Source organism: Apium graveolens, chromosome 3 (assembly GCF_009905375.1).
Source record: "Apium graveolens cultivar Ventura chromosome 3, ASM990537v1, whole genome shotgun sequence".
Taxonomy (NCBI): domain Eukaryota; kingdom Viridiplantae; phylum Streptophyta; class Magnoliopsida; order Apiales; family Apiaceae; genus Apium; species Apium graveolens.
The window spans coordinates 127,176,021-127,200,478 of NC_133649.1; the positions used below are offsets into that span (position 1 = coordinate 127,176,021).

Consider the following 24,458-nt stretch of genomic DNA (forward strand, 5'->3'; position numbering starts at 1 on the left):
ATTGCTGAAACCCAGGAGGGTTGTACCTCTTTGCTGGATACTGCTGATAAGGCTGTTGAACCGCATTCTGAGAATTGCTCCAACTGAAGTTAGGATGATTTTGGTTGTTAGGATGATAGTTGGTTGGAACAGGGTGCTGCGACCTCTGAAAGTTACTCACGAAATGAGCTGATTCACGAGAAATGGCACACTGATCAGTCTCATGGGGACCAGCACAAAGCTCACAGACACTAGTGATCTGATTAACTCCATAATTAGACAGAGAAACCATCTTCATCATTAAAGCCTTAAGTTGAGCAGCTATAGCAGTAGCTGCATCCAACTCCAGAATTCCTGCTAGCTTACCATGAGATAGTCACTGAATAAGATTCTGGTATTCATTAGCAGCCATCAGTTCAATCAATTCATAAGCTTCATCGTAGCTTTTAGCCCACAATGCTCCTCCTGATGCTGCATCAAGCATGGGTTTAGAAGTAGCACCCAAACCATTATAGAAACAGTTAATGATCATCCAGTTAGGCATCCCATGATGCAGGCACTTTCTAAGCATCTCTTTGTAGCGATCCCAAGCTTCACATAAAGATTCTACCAGATTGTTGAGCGAATTGAGTAAGTGCGTTTCTGATTGCAGCAGTCTTCGCCATAGGGAAGAATTTAGTTAGAAACTTATAAGCAAGATCCTCCCATTTGGTGATAGACCCTAGTGGTAGAGAATGTAACTATCACTTCGCTTTATTCCCACATAGAGAATGGGAAAAGCCTCAACTTAATAGCATCTTCAGAAACTCCATTGAAACTTAAAAGTGTCGCAGATCTCGATGAAATCTATGATGTGCATGTTGGGGTCTCCTGTCGGAGAACCCCCAAACTGAATTGAGTTTGGTATCATCCGAATCGTGATCGACTTGATCTCAAAGGTGTTAGCCAAGATGGCTGGTCGAACAATGCTAGACTGAATATCATTAATCTTCGATTGAGAGTAGTCCATCAAAGCCTTCGGATTTACTTCTGGTTCTCTCATTGTAATAAGTTTTTCTTCTTCCTTCTCAACTAAGATTTCTTCTTCAACTTTCTCCTCGACTAAAACTTCTTCCTCAACTTGATCCAGTGTTCTCTTACGAGACCGAGAACGCATATGCATACACGCTCTCTAGAGTACCTGAAACACGACACAGACTTTAGTAAGTAACCATGTCCGAGACACTGAACTTTAACGACCAATGATGACAAACACATAAACTAAAAATTAACACTGAAGTCCCCGGCAGCGGCTGCCAAAAACTTGTGAGGGATAGAACATGCGCTAATATTCATGCAAGTATACGTGATCGCAAGTAATATAGAATTAATTCTAGTTCGTTCTCACATCGACTGGTTTAGGTTAATTTTAATCAATGTATTTATGCAGCAATGGTATGGTTATTATCCAGTGCTAAGACGAATAACAAATTAAGGTTGTTTTAACTACTGCTTAACTAAGAGATTATACTAAAGGACATTAACCAAGGGACTAAAGAGAGTTGAATACTATATGACACAAACATGGGATTCTAACTTCATTAAATACTTCATTTAATAGCCTTTTCATTCTTAACCTTAGCATACAATGGTGATGACACTAATCAGATAACACGAAATTGATAAACACCAACTTTCGTTTTACGAATACCATACTACCAAACATCCATAAAAGAGATAGAAGATGAATACACGAACTATATCAAGACCCTATATGTCTATAGAATTTAACAATATAACGGTTTAATGCACAAGTTATCTATAGTGATTACGTAGGGCAAGTAAGATGGTTAAAATTACCTAAGAATCATGCATATCAAATACATGAACCTATGCTAGCATGGCAAGTTCTAAACCCCTAAATTCACTTTCGTTTCATTAGAGATTAACACGCTATCTTATAAGTTCGCGACACTCATAAGACAAATAAGCACAACCAATACTAAGATACTTACAATTATCACACATTAAGTCATTGAAACAAATTAACTAAAAAAATCCATAAATAAATCCGCTAGAACCCCACGATAATGATTAGCCCATAATCGGACTCATCATCAACGTGGGTTCCGATAAAAGCATGGTATAATAAACGTAGTCTTTATCTGAATAAATAATAAAACCAAGTACGAAACAAGAGTATAGGTTCATTAGTAAGAAAACTAGCATCCAAAATTACAACTTAAAACAAAGAATCACAAGAATAAACTAGATCATCTTCGCCTTGGTTGAATTGTGCTCTACGGTCTTCTTACGTCTTCTCCTTAAGCTCTGGTACGTCTTGTTATGAAAAACGAACATAAGTTATGTTTATATAGAGCAGCCCATGCATATTAGAAGTCTTTCGGATCAAAATCAGAGTAGAAACAGGATTCCTGGAATTCGACCTGGCACGGCCGCGCGCTTTACCAGCGCGGGCGCGCTGACTCTCTGGAGAAAATCCTGAATTCTTCTTTTCTTGCTAGTTTGAGTTGGTCTTTTCACGAGCAATCTTCTTGACACCATCCTAACACCATATTAGCATCAAAACAATGCTAGATCACCTGAATTCCTGTTAAATGCCTGAAATGCAAAATTGTAACACCCCTAATCCGGGGTCAAGATTTGGTGTCACGAAACAATCTTTACATAAAATAAAAGAATTTTCAATTACCCCTTGAATCCGGATCGTTTACAGGTTATGGTATGAAACAAGAATCTAACCTTCTACAACTCACAATAACTAGAATACAAGTGTAAATACCTTTGAACTAATGCTCTTGTCATATTCTTCTAACATCTTCAACTTCTCGCAACGGAAAATTCTCTAACTTCTGCTGTCTATCAAAGCTATTCACTTTTATCCTTATCTGTTTCTGGAAGAAATAAGAATGTACAAAGCAAGAATGAGCCAAAAATGCCCAGCAAGTATATAATTTGAGTTTCAGGCATTAATATCAAAGGAAAAACTTCCTGACAAAATCTTAAAACAATTTTAAACAATTCTATTTATTTGAGTGAGTTGAGCGAATAAACGTTGGCTGTCACCAACCTTTAATTATAAATCCAAAAATGACAAGCGATTCCCCGATTCATCTCCTGAATCAGGGTTTTGTCCAGTTTTTAAATCATAAAACCTTTCGAGAGAGAATGTCGTTAATGGCGATCAACAACAAATTAGACTGGACACTAGTTCGCATCTATATCCAGTTAATCAGTCAGGATATAATGCAGATCTATACATACCTGTATAGATCCAGTCGGGCCCCAGGCTCTACATCCCATCCCAAGGACCGGTCATGTCCCGGTCCTTAGGATTAAGTAAAACTTAATACCATACATCATCATTATCCATCCCATGGAGTATTTTGATGTCAAATTATTTTGAATTCAAAACATCCCAATTCAGGGTTCGCAAATAACCTGAAAGAATGGGTATTTTCTCAAGAGAGCAATCGAATTATAGGACAAATAATGAAAGGAACATGCATAATAAGAGTAATTGCAGCGAAATGTAAAACATTTAACTATTCTGAACGTAGAATAGGAACGAAGAAATATTTGCAGTATTTTAAAAGAAAGTTCAGGAATACTTGCCTCAATAAGCTTTAATCGCTATTACTAGTTGACTTTGGTTCGACTTGAACGTTCAGCCTTATCGCCAAACTATTATCTCATTCTGGATACGATCCCAACACTTAGGCTCTTCGATTGGAACTTCAGTTAATCTCGACATCTAATTGCTAGATCACTCCTAGTCCAACGTCAAATCTCGGGTCTTCCGACTAGGACCTACAGGGTTAAAATACCCTAATTCAAATAATCACTTCGCTTAACATCACATCACTATCTTATTCTACCCGCACGATTTCATAATCCAACTTATATTTATATGTATTATTTAAATACACATAGCAATTATGGTTCACATCTTCAGAACTCGGTTCGGTGTTTGTTTTCGGAAAGTACATATATTCGTTGTTTGAAAATAATAGGGTAATAGATTATAAAATATTTTTATCACAACACACAACTAGGTCCGTATGATATAATTATTTACTTTCATTCGACTGTCTCCGATAATTATAGGTTACGTTCCCGTATTTTCGGAATTAATTTCCTGAAAATCGGGCAGCGTCTCCTTTGTTTATCGGCCTACCCGTCGAAACAATTCGACGTCAATCCACAACAACAATCCAATCACAACAACAACCAACCACCATTCGCAATCCCAATCACCGATACAATTCAGTTATTAATTATAATTATTATTTTTTTATGTTTTTATTCGTATTTTTATTGTATTCGTGGGACTCAAACAAAAATCATTACCGTCCACCGTCGGCTCGCCGAGGCTCATCGCCGACGGCGGTAAATTTATTGGTGCCCAAAATACTCGGGTGTCCAAATAAATTCCACCGATAACCTATAATAATTTTCGCACGAAAATATTTTTATTTCATAAATAAAATCAATTAATTTCTGTGAGAATTAAATAAATAAAAATTTCCAACATTAACCAATAATTCCAGTCAAGAAACCGAACCAACAGGCCGGAATAACCAACCGAAAAAATAGAACAATCAGAGTCAGGCAACCGAGAACACAACAGCGAAACCACAACCAGACACGCGCCGCCACACCTCTCGGAAATTTCCGAGAGGCGGCAACACCATGAACCACAAAGAAACAGAGCCAACACAGTAGATACACACATGAATATATATATATATATATCAATAACTTAACAGAACAGACACCACCAAGACAAGCCGGAGCAAGGCGGCGGCCGGAAAACGGCGGCCGGACTTACCACTAACAGGGAGAAACAACGAGAGCAAAGAGAGAGAGAGATAAGAGACGAGAGAGAGAAAAGCGGATTAAAGACAAACCGAAAGAGAGAGAGGGCGGTGAGATGAGAGAGACGAGAGGCAGCGGAAGAGAGAGTCGCGAGAGAGAAAACGAAGAGAGAGACGGAGAGGATTGATGTTTATCAGGGAAAAAGGAGAGATGATTATCTCTTCTGTTTATTTTATTTTTGTTACTACTTATTTAGTTTAGTATAATTTGTGACTCGTTCTCTCGCAATTTAACGCAATAGATGTGTGCCAGAATTTGTCGAAAAGTTATAATTTACATAACAAAATTCGCAGAATATTCAAAAGTTAGTGGAATAAATTTTTTCATGATTTTTGAATCATTTTGAATCATTTTTGGGAATGCACAATATACTTGCATTTAACGAATTAGCGAACAAACGTGCGGGTGAATAAAAGCCAGAAAATGGTCGGAATAATTTTAAAATTCTCGAAATATTTAAAAGTTAATAAAATAAAATTTTCATAATTTTTGAAGCATTCTGGAATTAAATACTGATTTTACAATTAAATAGACTCAGAAAATCATTTAGAGATAAATAATGAATAAAATATTGATTTTTAAATTTTATAAATTCCTAAAACTAATAAATAGAATTATAAAACAAAAAAATAATAATTTTAGGAGCAATTTTTAGCATTTATGAGCATAAATATTTAACTAAAATCATTTTAAAACAAATTAAATTCATACAGCTCAATAATTAATTATAAAATTAATCCTCGCTTTGAACAAATTACACACAATTAATAATAAAGCAACATACCGCTGACGGAACTATTCCACATTTTATTTATTTGATAATTCAATAATTACTTTTACATATTTGATCCGAAAATAGGTTACTTAGCCGTTAAGTAACTATATAACGATACAATTTTATACTTGATTTGGGATAATTATCAAAGCAAAGCCCCTTATAAAACACTTTATATAAAAATAAGGTAATAGTGTCTCGCCTTTTGAGAATATGGGCTCTTATCGGTATATAAAATGATTTGCGTATCAAAAATTTTGCGCCGGGACTCATACGGGTCAAACTGTATTCTGAATCGAAAAAGGTCAAAACACGAAAAGTGTTCAGAATTATCAGATTGGGTTAGGAAGGAGTTTTCGGAAGAGTTTCGGGTTGTAAAAATGCAAAAACGGTTGAAGTGGGATGATTTCTGATTAAAAAGTAAATTTGTAATTATGTAAAAATAATCATTATTGACTCTATAAATTCTTATAAAATCATACAATAGTCCAAAAATTACCAGAAAAATATCAAAATTATTTATATTTAATTCAGGATAATTAAAAATTAAAATATCTAAATTTTATCAGAAATAAACATCCAAATATTAATATCAATCATCAAATAATTCACCAAAATTCACATAAAATCACATAATAAATATTTATTGATAAAAATAATCACGTAATATTTCTCAGACGTTATAAAAATACTACAAAAACACGGTAAAAACACCAACAACTTGAGTACAAAACACCAATTCAAAGTTTATGGAGCGTTATAAGATGACATAAATGCCACTCAACTATAAAAAACACGTATTAGAGACTAAGGAGAAGACAACGAGAAGACCTAGGAGCACAAATACAACAAAGAAGAAGAAAAGCTTGTTTATACTTGTGATTCTTCAATTGAGTTATAATCTTGGAAGCTAGTTTCCTTGTTTGTTGAACCTATTAGTCTTGTTTAACGTACTTTGATTATTATTCAGTTTATAAAGACTTAGTTTATTATACCATGCTTTCATCGGAACCCACAGTGATGATGAGTTTGATTATGGGCTAATCGCTATCGTGGGGTTCTAACGGATTTACTTACAGATTTAAATAGTTAATTTGTTTCGATACTTTAGAGTGTGGTGATTGTATGATGTCTTAGTATTGGTAGTGCTTATTCGTCTTATGAGTGTCGCGAACTTATAAGATAGCATGTTAATCTCTATTGAAGTGGAAGTGAATATAGGGTTTTAGAACTTTCCATGCTAGCATAGGTTCATGTATTTGATATACATGATTCGTAGATAATTTTAACCATCTTACTTTCCCTATGTAATCATGATAGATAACTTGCATATTAAACTGTTATGTTGTCAAATTCTATAGACATATAGGGTCTCAATATAATTGGTGCCTATTCAAATTCTATCTCTTTTGTGGATGTATGGTAGTAGGCTATTCGTACTTGGCGTATACTAGTTTCATGTTATCTGATTAGTGTCATCACCATTGCATGCTAAGGTTAAGAACAAAAAGGCTATTGAATGAAGTATTTAATGAATTTAGAATCCCATGTTTGTGTTATATAAGTAAATCAACCTTAATTCTCTTAGCTAATATTAGTTAGTATAGTCTCGTAGTTATAAACAATCTTAACTTGTTATCATCTAAGCATTGAATAATAGCCATACCATTTTTGCATAAGTGCATAAATTGAAGTTAATCTTAAAAGATTCTATGTGGGAACGAACTAGAAATAATTCTATATTACTTGCAAACGTGTATACTTGCGTGTAATATTAGCGCGTGTTTTCGCCCTAACATCATCACCCTGGCCGCATTAGGACCTTGCTCTAGACCATTACCCGGATACTCACGCATTGATGGACTATCACCCAGCCTCTTACACCTTGATAGACCGTACCCTGACCTGTCGCTTATACCGACTCATTTATATGGACTTACCAAGCTTCTTATCTTATTTTGATTGTTGTCCAGAGTCTGTTGGAGTGCTTTACTCATGAGATGAAAAGCTTTGAGTTGAGCTTTGTAGACTTCTATCACAGTATTATAGACCTCTTATGGAATGAGAGACTTGGTATTGCTTCCCAATGTTGGGTTATATTCTTCTCTAAATCTTGCCAAGACCTTATTCATGCTCAAGCTAAACTCCTTATCTAACCAAGCATCCCCATTGCCATCCTGCTCGGCTTCATTCATAATATTTTATTGCTTCTCTTTAACATCTATTTTATAATAAAAAAGGTTGCTTGATAGTCCTGATTGGACATGTCTATTGTAAGAAGTTGTTTTGTGATGTAGGCAAGTTCAGAGAGTTGGTCCACTAGAAGATCATCCATTATTAGTGGTTGAGCCTTAGCATCCTATATCCACTGGGAAATTAGGTGTGAAGGTGGTTGAGAGGGGTTCGATGTATATGGTAGGTCTGTTTGAGTTGAGGTAGATGGTTGGGGTTCAGTAACATTACCTGTGATAGATGCCACAGTTTGACTCACAGTTGGAATTGTGGTTATGACAGTGTGTTGTTCACCACTTGCGGGAACCTCCAATTGAATTGGAGGGGATTTGACCAGGTTACTGTCATGTAATATGGCTTCAAATCCTTGTTCTTCTTACAAAGAGCTGGCACTTGAATGTGCTAGAATTGCCTCCCCTATAAAAGGCTCATTGGAAATTGGACTCCTAGCTTTAATTATTAAGGCAATTTCAGCTGGGGTTTTGAGGGGAGTTGTCCCTATATGAGGAACCTCCAATTTAATTAGAGAGGGTTTAGATAGCTCCCCCTCAGGAGTATTACCCTCAAACCTATCAATCCGTGAAGATTGTTTAGCACATGAAGGTGCTTGAGTGACTACCACAGGATTTTCGATAAAAACTGATGAAACCCTTGTGTTTGTGTTGGTATCATCAAGTTCTACCCCAGAGTGTAGCCTCTCACCAACTAAATGTGATTCCTGGGTGGTGATCATAGTTTCTTGAACCATGTCACTTGATTTTAGCAACACTTGAGAGTCAAATTCAAGTGTCTCATTATATGAAGAAGAAATTTTAGAAATGAGATTTGAAATTTCAGAACTGACTGTTGGCGGCTCCCCTTGAATAGATGAGGGAGCTTTAAGAGATGTGCTCTCAATGTGTGTGTCATCATTGTTCCTTCTTTCATACACTTGAATGTGTTCAAGTGTTGATGTAGACTCTTTATAGGGTGCACTAAGGAGAGTGCTCTTTTCAGTAAAGACACCCTGTTGAGAGGATGCCCCCTAGAGTCTGTTTGATTCCTCTTTTTCAACTACATTCTTTTGAGAGGATGCAGAGGTGGCTTGAGTGGTCAAATCAGTTTTCTTTGCCTTCTTTGGTTTCTTGACCAGGCTGGACTCTATTTGTGTTTTATCCTCACCACTCTCATTAATAATAGTTAGGGTTTCCTGCTTTCTCTTCTTTTTACTTACTTCATCCTTTTTTAGAGGATGAAGTGGTTGGTTTCCTAGCTGTTAGTGGTAAAAAAGGAAGGGTCTCAATTTGAGAAGGCCCTTGTTGGTGCTCATGTGTTTGTTCTTCCACAGGTTCAGGAGCAATAAATGTACTAATTGTTACTGTAGACCACATAGTCAGGAATTGGGTAAAGGTAAATCCTGAATCTCTACAACATAAACGGAGTGATTCTAAGACTTACAGGTACCTTGTTCTTTGTAATGAATGAGCCAAATAGAATTTTGGACACTTGTTTACAGTTGCCTATTTTATTTCTATGTATACCATTAAGTAAATAAATGTCTTGAACTTTATGGTTTAAAGTAGACATTATAAACCTAGGAAAGAAGATTTCCTTACCTCTTGAAGACAAAGGCATAGTTAGCCTTGTGCTAAGTTCTGCAGAATTAGCATCCCCGCATTGATGTGTCTGTTGTGAGCCATGGAGAATACCGGCTTCTGGACTACACTTGAAATGTTATCATACCCTATCTTCCTGCATGTGAAATCTCTCACAATGGAGTCAAACAGGAATGACCATTCCTTCCTCAAGTTCTTCTTGTTCAGACTAGCTAGGTTGATTCTTTCACTATAATTGATGAAGTCCATGAATTCAGCCAATTGTTCTTGAGTAGGCACCTCCATCAAGTTGTCAGTAGGAATCCCCAAAGCTTTGTTAACATCAGAGTCATTGAATTCCACCTCTTTCCCTTGAATCGAGCAGTTAACCGCTAAAGATGCAGCTTAGTTCTCATGCACAACAGTCCTAATCACAGCTATGTTCCAGAAATCATTGAGAACATCCAGATATAGAATAGGATTTACAGTTAGAGCACCTGCAAAGAATGTCTCAGAAAGGTACTTAACAAAACTCTTGAAGCTATCAGGAGCTTGGTCAGCATCTGTGAATGCAAGATAGTTAGTGCCCTCTTTTGGGATAAAAGCTCTAACAGTGTTTAATACCATTTTAAGTGTTTGAATTTGAGTGGGTAAGGAAAATTAGAGAGAAAGAGTTTGAAATTAGAGAGAACGGTTTGGATTTGGAAAAATTAGGTCACTTAGAGATCTCGAAGGCGTAAAGAGGTGTATGTCGAGATGTCTGGGTATTTATAGTAAAAGGTACATGACTTATCGAGAACTCAAAATAAACGTTTGGAATTTACTTATCGAGAAGTCATATTGAGAGAATAGATACATATCGATATGTCATTTTCCTAACTCTTATTGAGAACTAGAAAATGACTTATCGAGATGTCAAATAAATACCCACTTTATCCTGAATGTACCGAATTTGTCCAATTTATTTGAATAAATCAAAATAAAATCAGAATGATTTTATCAAAAGTATTTTACCAAAATAATTTATTAAATTATCTCAGTTCTAAGTTGTTGATAAGTCTAAAATTTATACTTGTAGAGAACTGTTGTTTCTTGCTATACCAGGATACAAGTATTTGTCCAAGAAATTGATAGCTTCCACTAGTACTCTTCATGTCAACCCTGCATCCAACAAAATCTGCATCTATGTATCCAACTAGCTTCAAATCCTGTTCCCTTAGGATAACATAATCCCAAGTTTGGAGTCCCCTTTAAGTATCTGAAAATTCTCTTCACAACCATCAAATGTGATTCCTTTGGATTGGCTTGAAATCTTGCACACAGACATGTTACAAACATAATGTTCGGTCTATTGAAATCAAATACAACAAAGATCCAAGCATTTCTCTATAGCCTGAGATGTCAACACTTTTTCCTTTCTTATCTTCATCCAACTTTGTAGCTGTAAATATAGGTGTTGATGCAGGTGAACAATCAACCATATCAAACTTCTTCAATAAATCTTTAACATACTTGGTTTAGCTGATGAAGATTCCATCACTTCTTTGACTAACTTGAAGTCCATGAAAGTAACTTAACTCTCCCATCATACTCATTTCGTATTCACTCTACATGAGCTTTGAGAATCTTTGACATAGCTTTTCATTAGTAGAATAAAAAATGATATCATCCACATAGATCTGAACTAGGATCATATCACCACCATGCTGCTTATAGAAGAGATTCTTATCAATAGTTCCTCTAGTGAATCCACATTTAAGCAAAAATTCTGACAGTGTGTCATAACACGCTCTAAGTGCTTGCTTTAGTCCATAGAGAGCCTTTAGAAATTGGTAGACAAAATCTGGAAATTTAGGATACTCAAAGCCAGGTGGTTGTTGCACATAAACTTCTTCTTCTAACTCACCATTTAGGAATGCACTTTTTACATCCATTTGATACACTTTAAAGTTTGAATGTGCAACAAATGCAAGAAAAATTCTTATTGCTTCAAGTCTTGCAACTGGAGCAAAAGTTTCATCATAATCAATTCCTTCTTCCTGCGAGTAGCCTTTTGCAACCAACCTTGCTTTGTTTCTTGTTATAATCCCATTTTCATCCATTTTGTTCCTGAATCACCCACTTTGTTCCAATTACACATCTGTTCTTTGGTGCAGGAACCAACTTCCAAACTTTGTTTCTTTCAAACTGATTTAGCTCCTCTTGCATAGCAGATATCCAATCAAGATCAAGTAGAGCATCCTCAATTTTTTTAGGCTCAACTTATGAAATAAAGCATGCATGTAGACATTCATTAGCAGTTGCACTTCTAGTCCTCACTCCAGCATTTGGATCACCAATAATTACTTCTCTTGTGTGACTCCTATCCCATTTCCTGGTGTGAGTTTGTTGACTTGAATTTTCTGCATCTTCTTCATCATTTGCATGACTTGCAAAACGTTCTCCTCTTTCTCCCTTTGAGTATTCAGGTGATTGAGATGAGCTTCCATTCTCATGATTCACTTGTTTAATTGACTCTTCATCCATTCTGTTGCTTGTGCTGACTTCAGCTTCATCTTTAGAATCACTATCAATGTTGAGATTTTCAAATTTAAGGGCCTCAACTTTATTATCATCAAGGCATTCCAATCCTGGACACTTTTCATCATCAAAAGTCACATATGTGCTTTCCATAATTTTCTTTTGTTCAAGAACATAGACTTTGTAAGCAGTTCTCTCCAATGAATATCCCATAAAAATTGCTTCAAAAACCTTGGAGTCAAATTTTCCCACATATTGAAAGTTGTCTTTTAAAACATAACACTTTCTTCCAAACACATGAAGATGCTTCACATTAGGCTTCCTTTTAGATAAGATTAAGTAGGGTGATTTGCCAAGATTCTTGTGAGGTATCCATTTTGAGTATAGCATGCAGTGTTTACAGCTTCTTTCCAAAAACTTATTTGCAGCTGGGCATCTTGCAGCATTGTTTTAGCAGCCTCTACTAGTTTCCTATTCTTTCTCTCAACTATCCTATTTTGTTGAGGTATTCTAGCAGCTGAGAATTCTTGAACAATGCCCTTATCTTTACAGAATTCAATTAAAGTTGCATTTCTGAATTATGTGCCATTATCACTCCTCAATCTCTTCACACAATTCTGATCTCCATCCTGCTTCTCAATCTTCTTAATGTGTTCAATTATCATGTGTGGAGTTTCATCCTTGGAATGAATAAGTTCTACCCATGTATACCTTGAGTAGTCATCCACCATCACAAGTGCATATTTCTTCCTTGAAATTTATAAGACTTTAACTAGTTTAAATAAGTCCATGTGGATAAGTTGCAAATGTGTAATTATGAAATTCACAGTTTTACTCTTGTGACTTGACTTCTTCATTTTTGCCTTTTTGATAAGCCTCACAAACTTCATTTTGAGCAAAATCCATGTGGCGCCCTCCAAACACGGGTCAGAAGTTTTGGCTCCACAACACATACACAATACATAAACATGTATATGAAATATTCTTTGCGATGACCCTACTTTACATAACCACGGATCGCAACAGGTTAAAGTATGAAAACAAGCCACAACCTTAAATTTTATTACAACGTACCAAATCCCAACTAATTTTAACTTACAACTGATAATGAAATCATTCCTACAATCTTACTATCTCACTACCAAATAAGCTCCTGGTAGCTCGATCCAACTCAATCTGGAATCCTAGCTCGTACATTGAACTGGGAAACCTCGCTATCAACCGTATCCTTATTAACTGTAGAATACATAAAAATATTCGCAAGAGTGAGCTAACTAGCTCATCAAGTCACAATAACAATAACTGAGGTTAATTAATGATCAAACGAGATGATTCAGAGGAATCAAGTTTCTTGTTAAACAATCATTAGAATTGGATATTCATTTTAAGTTTTAAAACCAAGGTTAGGCTGCTGATCAGTCACGCACTAACCCCGAGCAAGGCACACAGCTCTACTATACGAACTGGATCCAAGGCACTCATTGGCCTAATTCGACCACGAAGCTGGTCTAACCACGAATCTGGTCCATATAAAGAAAACTATCAAATTCTAAAGTAGTTCAATATGATAAACAATATAATTCAATAAAACCATATCATAATCAACAACTAATAAAACATTTGCATAAGAACATGGTGAAAATTCATGAGTACCACAAGGGTATATCAAAGTATATAAAAGAAATGGCCTCCAGCCTGTAGGAGAATCGGGTATTAGATGAACAATGTTTTTATATGGTTTTAGTTCTTTGATATCACAATTGAGTATGAAAATTTATGTATGTTTAAACAATTTTGTTCCAGTGTTTGGTATATGATGGGTATATATTTGTGGAGTAGTATCGTATTTGTGTGGTTTAGTATCTGGTAAATCAACCAGAAATGGTTCACAAAGAATAAGGCTTACGGCTTTAAAATCAAATGATGTGGCTCAGGTTTAAGGCTGAAGGATTCAAAGTATTTACAATATAAAATAGAGCTATTTTGAATACTTAACAATATGTTACGAGAAAATTTAGAAATATTTGCATTATATCTCGAAAAAGGTTTAGAAGTACTTGCCTTACAGGGTTTTACAACTATTACTGATTGACTTTGAGCCGACTCTGCCGCTCAGGCTTTGTTTTCTATCCACTAAATCACCCTAGATTCGACCTCAATACCTAAGTCCTTTGATTGGAATCTTACTGAGCTTTTCGACTGACCACCAAACTATTTTTCGTCCAATGCAAATTCTCGGGCCTTCCGACTAGAATCTACAGAGTCGAAATACCCTAATTTAGACTTCCGATTATGCTTGACATATCCTCACTAACAATCTATCCATGCGTTAACAAAATCTGACTCGTAACACATACATTAGTGTATTACAAGCATTAGTTGAAAGAGATATGTCCTAAATCCAATCATGTATGAGGATTTAGGAATAACTTTTATGTAATCTGTTTTGATTTCATTGATATTAATAAAAGACTTGTTTTGTTTTTATTGTGGGCTCTATCTATTTAAATGTTTAAATAAGATATACCACAGTTTAGAGTAAAACTTTTTATGGATTGTGATGAGATCATATTAATGAGACCTAAAAGATGATAACTCTAAACTTAAATAGTTCCTGGTCGTAGGATTACTAACTGGTAATTAATAATCCGCAAAGATCGGTACATACTATGCTTGCTTCATTATGAAGGATGTCTGTTCTCATAGACATTTGTGTGGTGACACTATAGCTAGTATGTAGGTGCTTATTATAGAATAAGTTTACTGAATATGACTCACACAGCTGAACAACTGATGGAGTTCACTCACGTGTCAGAAGTTGTTCACATAGTGATAGTTGTACAAGTATCCTTAGACTTGAGGTCATCATAGTCATCTTGTGTACACTGAACTATGCTTTGGTTTAGTTCTTAGTCTCAAGGGACAATTATAAGGGCTCTACTGGGTATAGGAATTTGTACATGAAGATAGTGTATGATCAATAAAGGATCTACCCCTTCTAGTGTAGGAAGAGAATGTTCAATGTTGATCCACTTATGTTAGTTCAGGAATCTCTGGCCATAGTGAATGAAATTAGAAAGGAATTTCTAGTTTATATTAAATAGAACTAAGCATAGTGAATGGGAAAGCAAGTGATTAAATAAGATAGGCTTGACACAAGTTACATGCCTTGTATTTAATCGTGACATTGCAGGGTAGAAGGAATTAATTGTACGGTAACTACTCACTGAATAGGTTCTTGGTATTCTAAGCAGTGAATTCGTATTATCCGGATAGTCGCGATATGCTGAGAAGTATCCCTCACGATGTAGAATAAATATGATTAATTAATTAATCATATTTAATGAATTAGAGAATTTATATAAATAATAATAAAATAGTTTTATTATTATTTATTCTACTACCGGCTTAATATAGAACCTACAGGGTCACACCATAAAAGAGAATAATTTAATGGTGGAGGAATTAATTAATAATGGCTGATAATTATTTATTTATGAAATAAATAATTAATTGGCAAATTTAATAATTGATTAAATGATATTTAATTGATTATAAATTAATTAAGAAAAGGTTCTTAATATTATTAATTAAGAATTTAATTTTTGGAAATTAAATCAAGTGAGAGAATTATTTCTAAAGAGTTTAGAAAAAGGATTAATAATTAAAAGGTGTTTTAATTATTAGTGAGAATAATAAAGGGTTAATAATAATAATATTTTATGGGAAAATTTTCAGCTGAAAATTTTACCTATAAATATACTATTATAAACCCTATTTTTGCCTCAACCAAAAAGATTTACAAAACCCTAATTCTCTCCATCTCCTCCTCCTTCATTACATCAGTTTTCTTGGTGGATACCGGTGGAGTGCTTCACACTTGAGGAGCAGCTGCTAAGGATCTCCGTTCATCGTTCTTGGATCGCTATTAAAGACCTCCATCTTTCCATTAAGGTAAAGCTTCTTAAGGTAAATATTTCTGAACTACGAATTAAATATTATTTTTCGCATGGATCCTGCGGAGGGTTTCAGGTTTTTTTAAGTTTAAATTTACGTTTTCGCTGCATTTATGTGCTAAAAACCCTTCAATGGCATCAGAGCTACTTGCGAAACGTTTTTAATTCGTTTATGTGTTTAACTGTTTTCGATATATGAGCATGTTCGTGATTCGCCATGATTTGATGTTGATATAATATGCTTATATATGTATGGTTTTGAATATATGATATTCATGTGAGTTGTATAATCATAAGATGATTATGTAATCTGTATATATACTGATATATACATGATTTATGTTTGTTCTAATTATGAGAATCATATTAGATATGGATTCTGAATTGGCTGCTGCAGATTTGCTGAAATCTTGGTCTGGTATCCGATTTACGCAAACGAATACCCTATTCCATAGGTAAACGAGCGTCTGAACAAAACTGATAGCAAAAGCTATCAACGACTCGTCTGTAAGGCGTTTGACTTCATTTACTGTCCCTTAAACAGTGATTCTTGTTTTTCTGATTTGATTCTGATTTTTCTGATTTTTGTCATATTTTCTTTTTATGACTAGATCATGGATACTATGATATGTTAAGATCATATTATGTGTTTTAATATGCTTTTATGTGTTGTATGAGCATGGTGGATGGTTATGGCCTTTCGACCTTAGTGTAATGGTTTTGGTTTTGGTTTTAAATACGACTTGCATGTCCGTCAATCTTTGTAATCATAAATCTCGAATGTAACTCGAGTTATTCTTGTAAGTTCATTAGATTAGTTTTACTTTCAATCATGTAATGTAATTGAAGACTCAAGAAGGCTATCCAATGGAGGTGATACAAAGAAGAAGATGAGGCATACAAGAAGTTTAAACAAAGAAGAAGACTTATGTAATAAGTAGTTGTATTTATTTCCATCACCATATTAGATTGACCTTGATCTTTATCATGAGCTTGATAAAGATCACATAGGATGGGGCCATAACCAAACACATTTACTTTATTGCACTTTACATTTACTTGTTTATTTAATTTTATATATGAGATATATGCCTATGTTTACCATGCGATGATATATTTAGGTGAACTTAAATCAATATAAGGCATGCTCTAGAAAATCTAGAATAGGAATCGTTTCTTGCCTTAACAATAAATATTATGAATACGATCATGAGATTCTTGTGTTTATGAAACACGTAATTGAATATGAATTTTCAATATTGAGAGAAAGGATGATTCTGTCAACAACAGATTTCTATCTGTAAGAAAGGGTTATTAAGTGACGCCTCTTGACAATGCTCCACCCAATCTGGGAATCATCTGATTATCGATTATTGATTTGAAATATTTAATTTAAAAGGAAGAATCTCTTTATAATATGATTATGATTGTAACGTAATATAATCCCTCTAAAATTAAATAATATCAAGTATTAATTGGACAATGACACAACGGGCTTGTGTCGGTCATAGCCTTCCAACATGGTAGAAAGTGGTTCTTATATTTAAATCATTGTCGTTTCGTGCTACAGCCGAGGGCTTTGATTTCGAAATAAGAAATACTTGTCTATTACATAGAGATGTGTACATTGAATTAGAATCTAAAGGTCGGTACGTGCTACAGCCGTGGGCCGTTGGAGGCTGATTCAATTGTACGAAATGTTGGGTTTGACTTGACTTTGAATATTGAGTTTGTCATGCCACAGCCGTGACTCAATTATTCAAGAGGCTAAACTTATATTAGGGAATAACATAAGATGTAATTGACAAGAGTTGTCTGCCTATTGAACATCACATGGCGTTTCGTGCCACAACCGAGGTTGTGTGATGGAATGTAGGATCCCTATTCCCACTAGCATTATGAATGCTTAATTTTCACTTAGGGGGTTGAAAAAATTAGATAAACTAGTGGGAGACACTTATGAATAAAGACCCGATTCATATAGTGTTTTGAAATGAAATTGAATATTTGCTAAGTGTTGTTATGTGTTTATCATTTACAGATTTACTATATTCGTCATGTCTTCTGCACTATCACTCCGGAGCATACTAGATGCTCATAAGTTGACTGGTCCTAATTTAGCTGTTTGTTTTCACTGTAACAAGTTGGGGCACTGGAAGAGGAACTACAAGGTTTACCTTGCATAATTGAAGAAGAAGAAGGGTAGTAAGACTACCGCTTCTGATTCAGGCATGTTCATGATCGAAGTTAATATGTCACTAGGTCAAATTTCTACTTGGGTATTAGATACCTCCTGTGGTTCTCATATTTGCAATTCGTTGCAAGGACTAAAGGGAAGTAGGACTCTTGAAAAAGATGAGGTGATTCTACGTATGGGCAATGGAGCAAGGGTTGTGGCCATATCTGTAGGATCATTTAGTTTACATAAGCCTACGGGCAAGACTATTATTTTGAATAATTATTATTACGTTCCCTCTATTGTGAGGAATATTGTTTCTATTCCTATGTTGGATGTGGATAGTTTTTCATTTATTATTAAGAATAATGAATGTTCTATCCTTAGAGATAATGTTCTTTTTGGACGTGGCATTTTAAATAATGGTCTGTATGTATGTGACGTAGAGCATGATTTACTTCAGATTGAACAAACTAATAAAAGAAAACGAGATGATGAAAATCTGACCTATTTATGGCACTATAGGCTAGGTCATATTAGTGAAAATAGACTGCGGACATTGCATAAGGAAGGGTTACTTAACCCCTTTGATTTTGAATCATATCCTACATGCGAGTCTTGTCTATTGGGTAAGATGACCAAATCTCCATTTAGTGGACATGGAGAAAGGGCTACAGATTTGCTAGGATTGGTACACACAGATGTATGTGGACCAATGTCTACGCAAGCCATGGGTGGGTTTTCGTACTTTATTACTTTCATAGATGATAGATCTAGATTCGGATATGTGTATTTGATGAAACACAAGTCTGAAGCCTTTGAAAAGTTCAAAGAATATAAACATGAAGTGGAGAAACAAACCAAACACAGTATTATAACTCTTCGATCAGATCGAGGTGGTGAATACTTGAATGGAGAGTTTCTAGATTATCTCAAAGAAAATGGTATAGTTTCCCAGTGGACTCCTCCATATACTCCACAGATAAATAGGGTATCTGAAAGGAGAAATCGAACTTTGTTAGACATGGTTCGGTCTATGATGAGCTATGCGAATCTTCCAGTATTCATATGGGGTTATGCATTGGAAACCTCAGCATATTTACTGAATAAGGTGCCTTCCAAATCTGTTCCTCAAACACCATATGAGATATAGAAAGAAAGGAAACCGAGTCTTAAACACGTTAAGATTTGGGGATGTCCAGCTTAAGTCAAGAAACTTGACCCAGATAAGCTGGAATCTCGATCCATAAAATGTAATTTTGTGGGATATCCTAAAGAGACTTTGGGGTATTACTTTTACACCGATCATCGGGTGTTTGTCTCCAGACATGCTACCTTCTTGGAAAAGGAGTTTATCCTTGAAGGAAACAGTGGGAGCAAAATTGAACTTGATGAAGTTCAAGAAGCACAAACTACTACGGATCAAGTGGAAACACTTGTTCAGACTGAACAACCTTCTGTGGAACAGCCCATTCGTAGGACAGGGAGAGTGTCTCGCCAACCTGAGAGGTATTATGGCCTTTTCATTGAGAATGACAATGAGTTGTCAATCATTGATGATGACAACCCTGTGACCTATAATGAGGCTATGAGTAGTGTTGACTCAGAGAAATGGCATAGTTCCATGAAATCCGAAATGGAATCTATGTATACCAACCAAGTATGGACTATGGTTGAGGCGCCTGAAGGTGTTAAGCCTATTGGGTGTAAGTGGGTATACAAAAGAAAGATTGGAGCAGATGGCCAGGTGGAGACCTATAAGGCCAGACTCGTGGCAAAAGGATTCAAACAAAGGCAAGGGATTGACTTTGATGAAACTTTTTCGCCTGTAGCCCTGTTAAAATCAATTCGGATTTTGCTTGCGATTGCTGCTTACTACGACTATGAGATCTGGCAAATGGACGTGAAAACGGCCTTCCTCAATGGGGAACTTGAGGAGGAAGTGTATATGACACAGCCAAAGGGTTTTCTTTCCAAGGGAAATGAACACCTAGTGTGTAAGATGCTGTGAACTATATATGGTTTAAGGCAAGCTTCTCGTAGATGGAACATCCGTTTTGATGAGATAATCAAAGAGTTTGGTTTTATCAAAAACATAGATGAACCATGTGTCTACAAGAAGGTTAGTGGGAGCGCGGTAACATTTCTTGTATTGTATATAGATGACATACTTCTTATAGGAAATGATATACCGATGCTATAATCAGTCAAAGTATGGCTATCAAAGAACTTCACCATGAAGGACTTGGGAGAAGCATCCTACATTCTCGGTATGAAGATCTATAGAGATAGATCTAGAAGAATGATAGGTCTTACCCAGGGTACATACATCCAGAAAGTTCTTAAAAGGTTTAGCATGGAAAACTCCAAAAGAGGTCTCATACCGATGAGCTATGGAGTGTCCCTTTCCGAAAAAATGTATTCCTAAGACACCTGAGGAAAGAGAGCGTATGAGTAAGATTCCTTATGCTTCAGCAATAGGATCTATCATGTACGCGATATTGTGTACAAGGCCTGATATTGCTTATTCAATTAGTGTGATGATCAGATATCAGTCCAATCCAGGTGAAGACCACTAGAAAGCAGTGAAAAACATCCTTAAGTACTTGCGAAGGACTCAGGACATTTTTCTTGTTTTTGGTGGTGAATCTGAGTTGAAAATAGAGGAGATGTCAACGTCGAGAGAGTTGACACACATAACAACGTAGCAGACCCACTCACAAAGCCACTTTCTCATAGTCACTTTGATCGTCATAAAGACAAGATGAGTATTAGATTCCAGAGTGATTGGCTTTAGTACAAGTGGGAGATTGAAAGAGATATGTCCTAAGTCCAATCATGTATGAGGATTTAGGAATAACTTTTATGTAATCTGTTTTGATTTCATTGATATTAATAAAAGACTTGTTTTGTTTTTATAACGGACTCTATCTATTTAAATGTTTAAATAAGATATACCACAGTTTAGAGTAAAGTTTTTTTATGGATTATGATGAGATCATAATAATGAGACCTAAAAGATGATAACTCTAAACTTAAATAGTTCCTGGTCGTAGGATTACTAACTGCTAATTAATAATCCGCAAAGATCGGTACATACTATGCTTGCTTCATTATGAAGGATGTCTGTTCTCATAGACATTTGTGTGGTGACACTATAGCTAGTATGTAGGTGCTTATTATAGAATAAGTTCACTGAACATGACTCACACAGCTGAACAACTGATGGAGTTCACTCACGTGTCAGTAGTTGTTCACATAGTGATAGTTGTATAAGTATCCTTAGACTTGAGGTCATCATAGTCATCTTGTGTATACTGAACTATGCTTTGGTTTAGTTCTTAGTCTCAAGGGACAATTATAAGGGCTCTACTGGGTATAGGAATTTGTACATGAAGATAGTGTATGATCAATAAAGGATCTACCCCTTCCAGTGTAGGAAGAGAATGTTCAATGTTGATCCACTTATGTTAGTTCAGGAATCTCTGGCCAGAGTGAATGAAATTAGAAAGGAATTTCTAGTTTACATTAAATAGAACTAAGCATAGTGAATGGGAAAGCAAGTGATTATATAAGATAGGTTTGACACAAGTTCCATGCCTTGTATTTAATCATGACATTGCAGGGTAGAAGGAATTAATTGTACAGTAACTACTCACTGAATAGGTTCTTGGTATTCTAAGCAGTGAATTCGTATTATCCGGATAGTCGCGATATCCAGAGAAGTATCCCTCACGATGTAGAATAAATATGATTAATTAATTAATCATATTTAATGAATTAGAGAATTTATATAAATAATGATAAAATAGTTTTATTATTATTTATTTCTACTACCGGCTTAATATTGAACCTACAGGGTCACACCATAAAAGAGAATGATTTAATGGTGGAGGAATTAATTAATAATGGCTGATAATTATTTATTTATGAAATAAATAATTAATTGGCAAATTTAATAATTGATTAAATGAGATTTATTTGATTATAAATTAATTAAGAAAAGGTTCTTAATATTATTAATTAAGAATTTATTTTTGGAAATTAAATCAAGTGACAGAATTATTTCTAAAGAGTTTAGAAAAAGGATTAATAATTAAAAGGAGTTTTAATTATTAGTGAGAATAATAAAGGGGTAATAATAATATTTTATTGGAAAATTTCCATCTGAAAATTTTGCCTATAAATATACTATTATAAACCCTATTTTTGCCTCAACCAAGAAGTTTTACAAAACCCTAATTCTCTCCATCTCCTCCTCCTTTATTACATCGTTTTCTTGGTGGATACCGGTGGAGTACTTCACACTTGAGGAGCAGCTGCTAAGGATCTCCGTTCATCGTTCTTGGATCGCTATTGAAGACCTCCATCTTTCCATTAACGTAAAGCTTCTTAAGGTAAAATACTGAACTACGAATTAAATATTATTTTTCGCATGGATCCTGCGGAGGGTTTCGGTTTTTTTAAGATTAAATTTACGTTTTCGCTGCGTTTATGTGCTAAAAACCCTTCATTAGTTAGGGTTCACGTTCTCGAAAATCGGTTCGGTGTTCGTTTCCAGAAAATATGCATATTTGTCCTTTTGCGAAATTAGGGTTACTGAGTTTTGGACAGAACATTTACCACAACATACAATCAAGTTCGTATAAAGTATAAGTATATATATATATTCACTCGACGTCCCGATAATTACCGGATACGCTTCCGCATTTCCATAGTTGATTTCCCAGAAATCGGGCAGCGTCTCCCTTGTTTATCGGACTACCCGTCGAAACATCAATCGACGCCAAATCCCAAACACAACAATCCCAACAATTATCCAATCACATTTCAATTCCATAAATCCCAACCACTGATTTAAACCAACTAATTATTATTATTCGCGTTTTTACATTTATTTCTTTTAAAATATTAGGACTCAGATATACATCATCATCGTCCACCGTCGGCTCGCCGACGCTCATCGCCGACGGCGGTAGAGTTCGCGGGTACCTGTTACTTCGGGTTTCCGACGCGAACTTCGCCGATTAACTTTTACAATTCCTGCACATAATTTATTTTCTTATTTCATGAAAATCACTCAACTAATTTTCCTGCAGAAAAATCAAATAATTAAATAAATAAAAGAAACCCAATACAGACGCGTACAATTACGCGCACAACATCACAACAATACTCGGAAAAAGCACAGAAGCAGCCGGCAACAACCGGAAATAAACGAACACGGACACATCCAAACCACGCACATCACTCACGCACCCATATATTACACACACAGGTATATACATGCATACGAACACCAAGAAAGATAGAATACAGGCTGAACACGGAAGCAAGGCGGTGACAATCGCCGGAAAAAGTGGAAATACGGAGTGGCTGCTCACCGGAATTCGAAGCAACGGCGGAGAGCCACAGAGTAAGGGATACAAGTATAGGGGAGGAGAAAAATAAAGAAATCGAGAAAGAAGACAGGGAAGATATGAGAGAAGTGAGATGAGAGGAGAGTGAGAGATTAGAGATTAGAGATTAGGAATTAGTTAATGATTTTCTTTTTTTATAAATCAACACTTATCTGCAACCCAACACCTGGAAATTTATTTGCCCAGCACTTGCCACGTTTCCGTGAATTCACATAATGATAACACATGTCCAAATTTGACTGTAAACCCCAGATTTTTATACGCGTTTGCGAAATAACGAACAATTTTATTGGTAAAAATTAACCCAAAAATTATCAAAATAGTTTTAAAATATCACAAATAATTCATAATTATGAAAAATAAATTTTTCATAATTTTCAAAGTATATTTGAAACGTAACTCGTACCCGCATTTAACAATTAATGATCCGAGCTGTACTTAAAACAAATTTAGAAAATTACAAAAATAGTCTTAAAATATTATAAATATCCCGAAGTTTACAAAAACATAAATTTCATAATTTTAAAACAATTTCTAAAACACACTTTATACCCCGCTTTTAGCAATTAAATGAATCGACACGCGGATAAAATTAATCCCGAAAATTTCCAAAATAATTTTAAAATTCTCAAAATATTCCAAACTTAAATAAATATGAGTTTCATAATTTTTGAAAAATTCTGGAATTAAATACAGATTTTACAAATAAATGTAATCAGAAAATCATACAGGGCTAAATAATTGATGAAATATTGATTTCTAAATTTTATAAAATCCCAAAAATAATTAATGTAATTATAAAATCATAAAAACAATTTTAGAGATATTCCAAATATTTATGCAAATAAATTTGCATTAAATCCACTTTTGAAAATGAAAACAATTCCATACGATTCCATAATTAACCACGCGGACAACCCGGTACACTATAAATCACACATCAATAAT

At 35.1% G+C, this 24,458-nt stretch overlaps 1 non-coding gene across 1 annotated transcript; it reads left to right on the forward strand.

Moving 5' to 3' along the window:
* The first annotated feature begins 521 nt into the window (after nt 1-521).
* On the forward strand, nt 522-629 carry LOC141715829 (small nucleolar RNA R71). The gene has a single exon (XR_012572577.1). It is a non-coding gene; the product is annotated as a small nucleolar RNA R71 (small nucleolar RNA).
* The last annotated feature ends 23,829 nt before the right edge of the window (nt 630-24,458 follow it).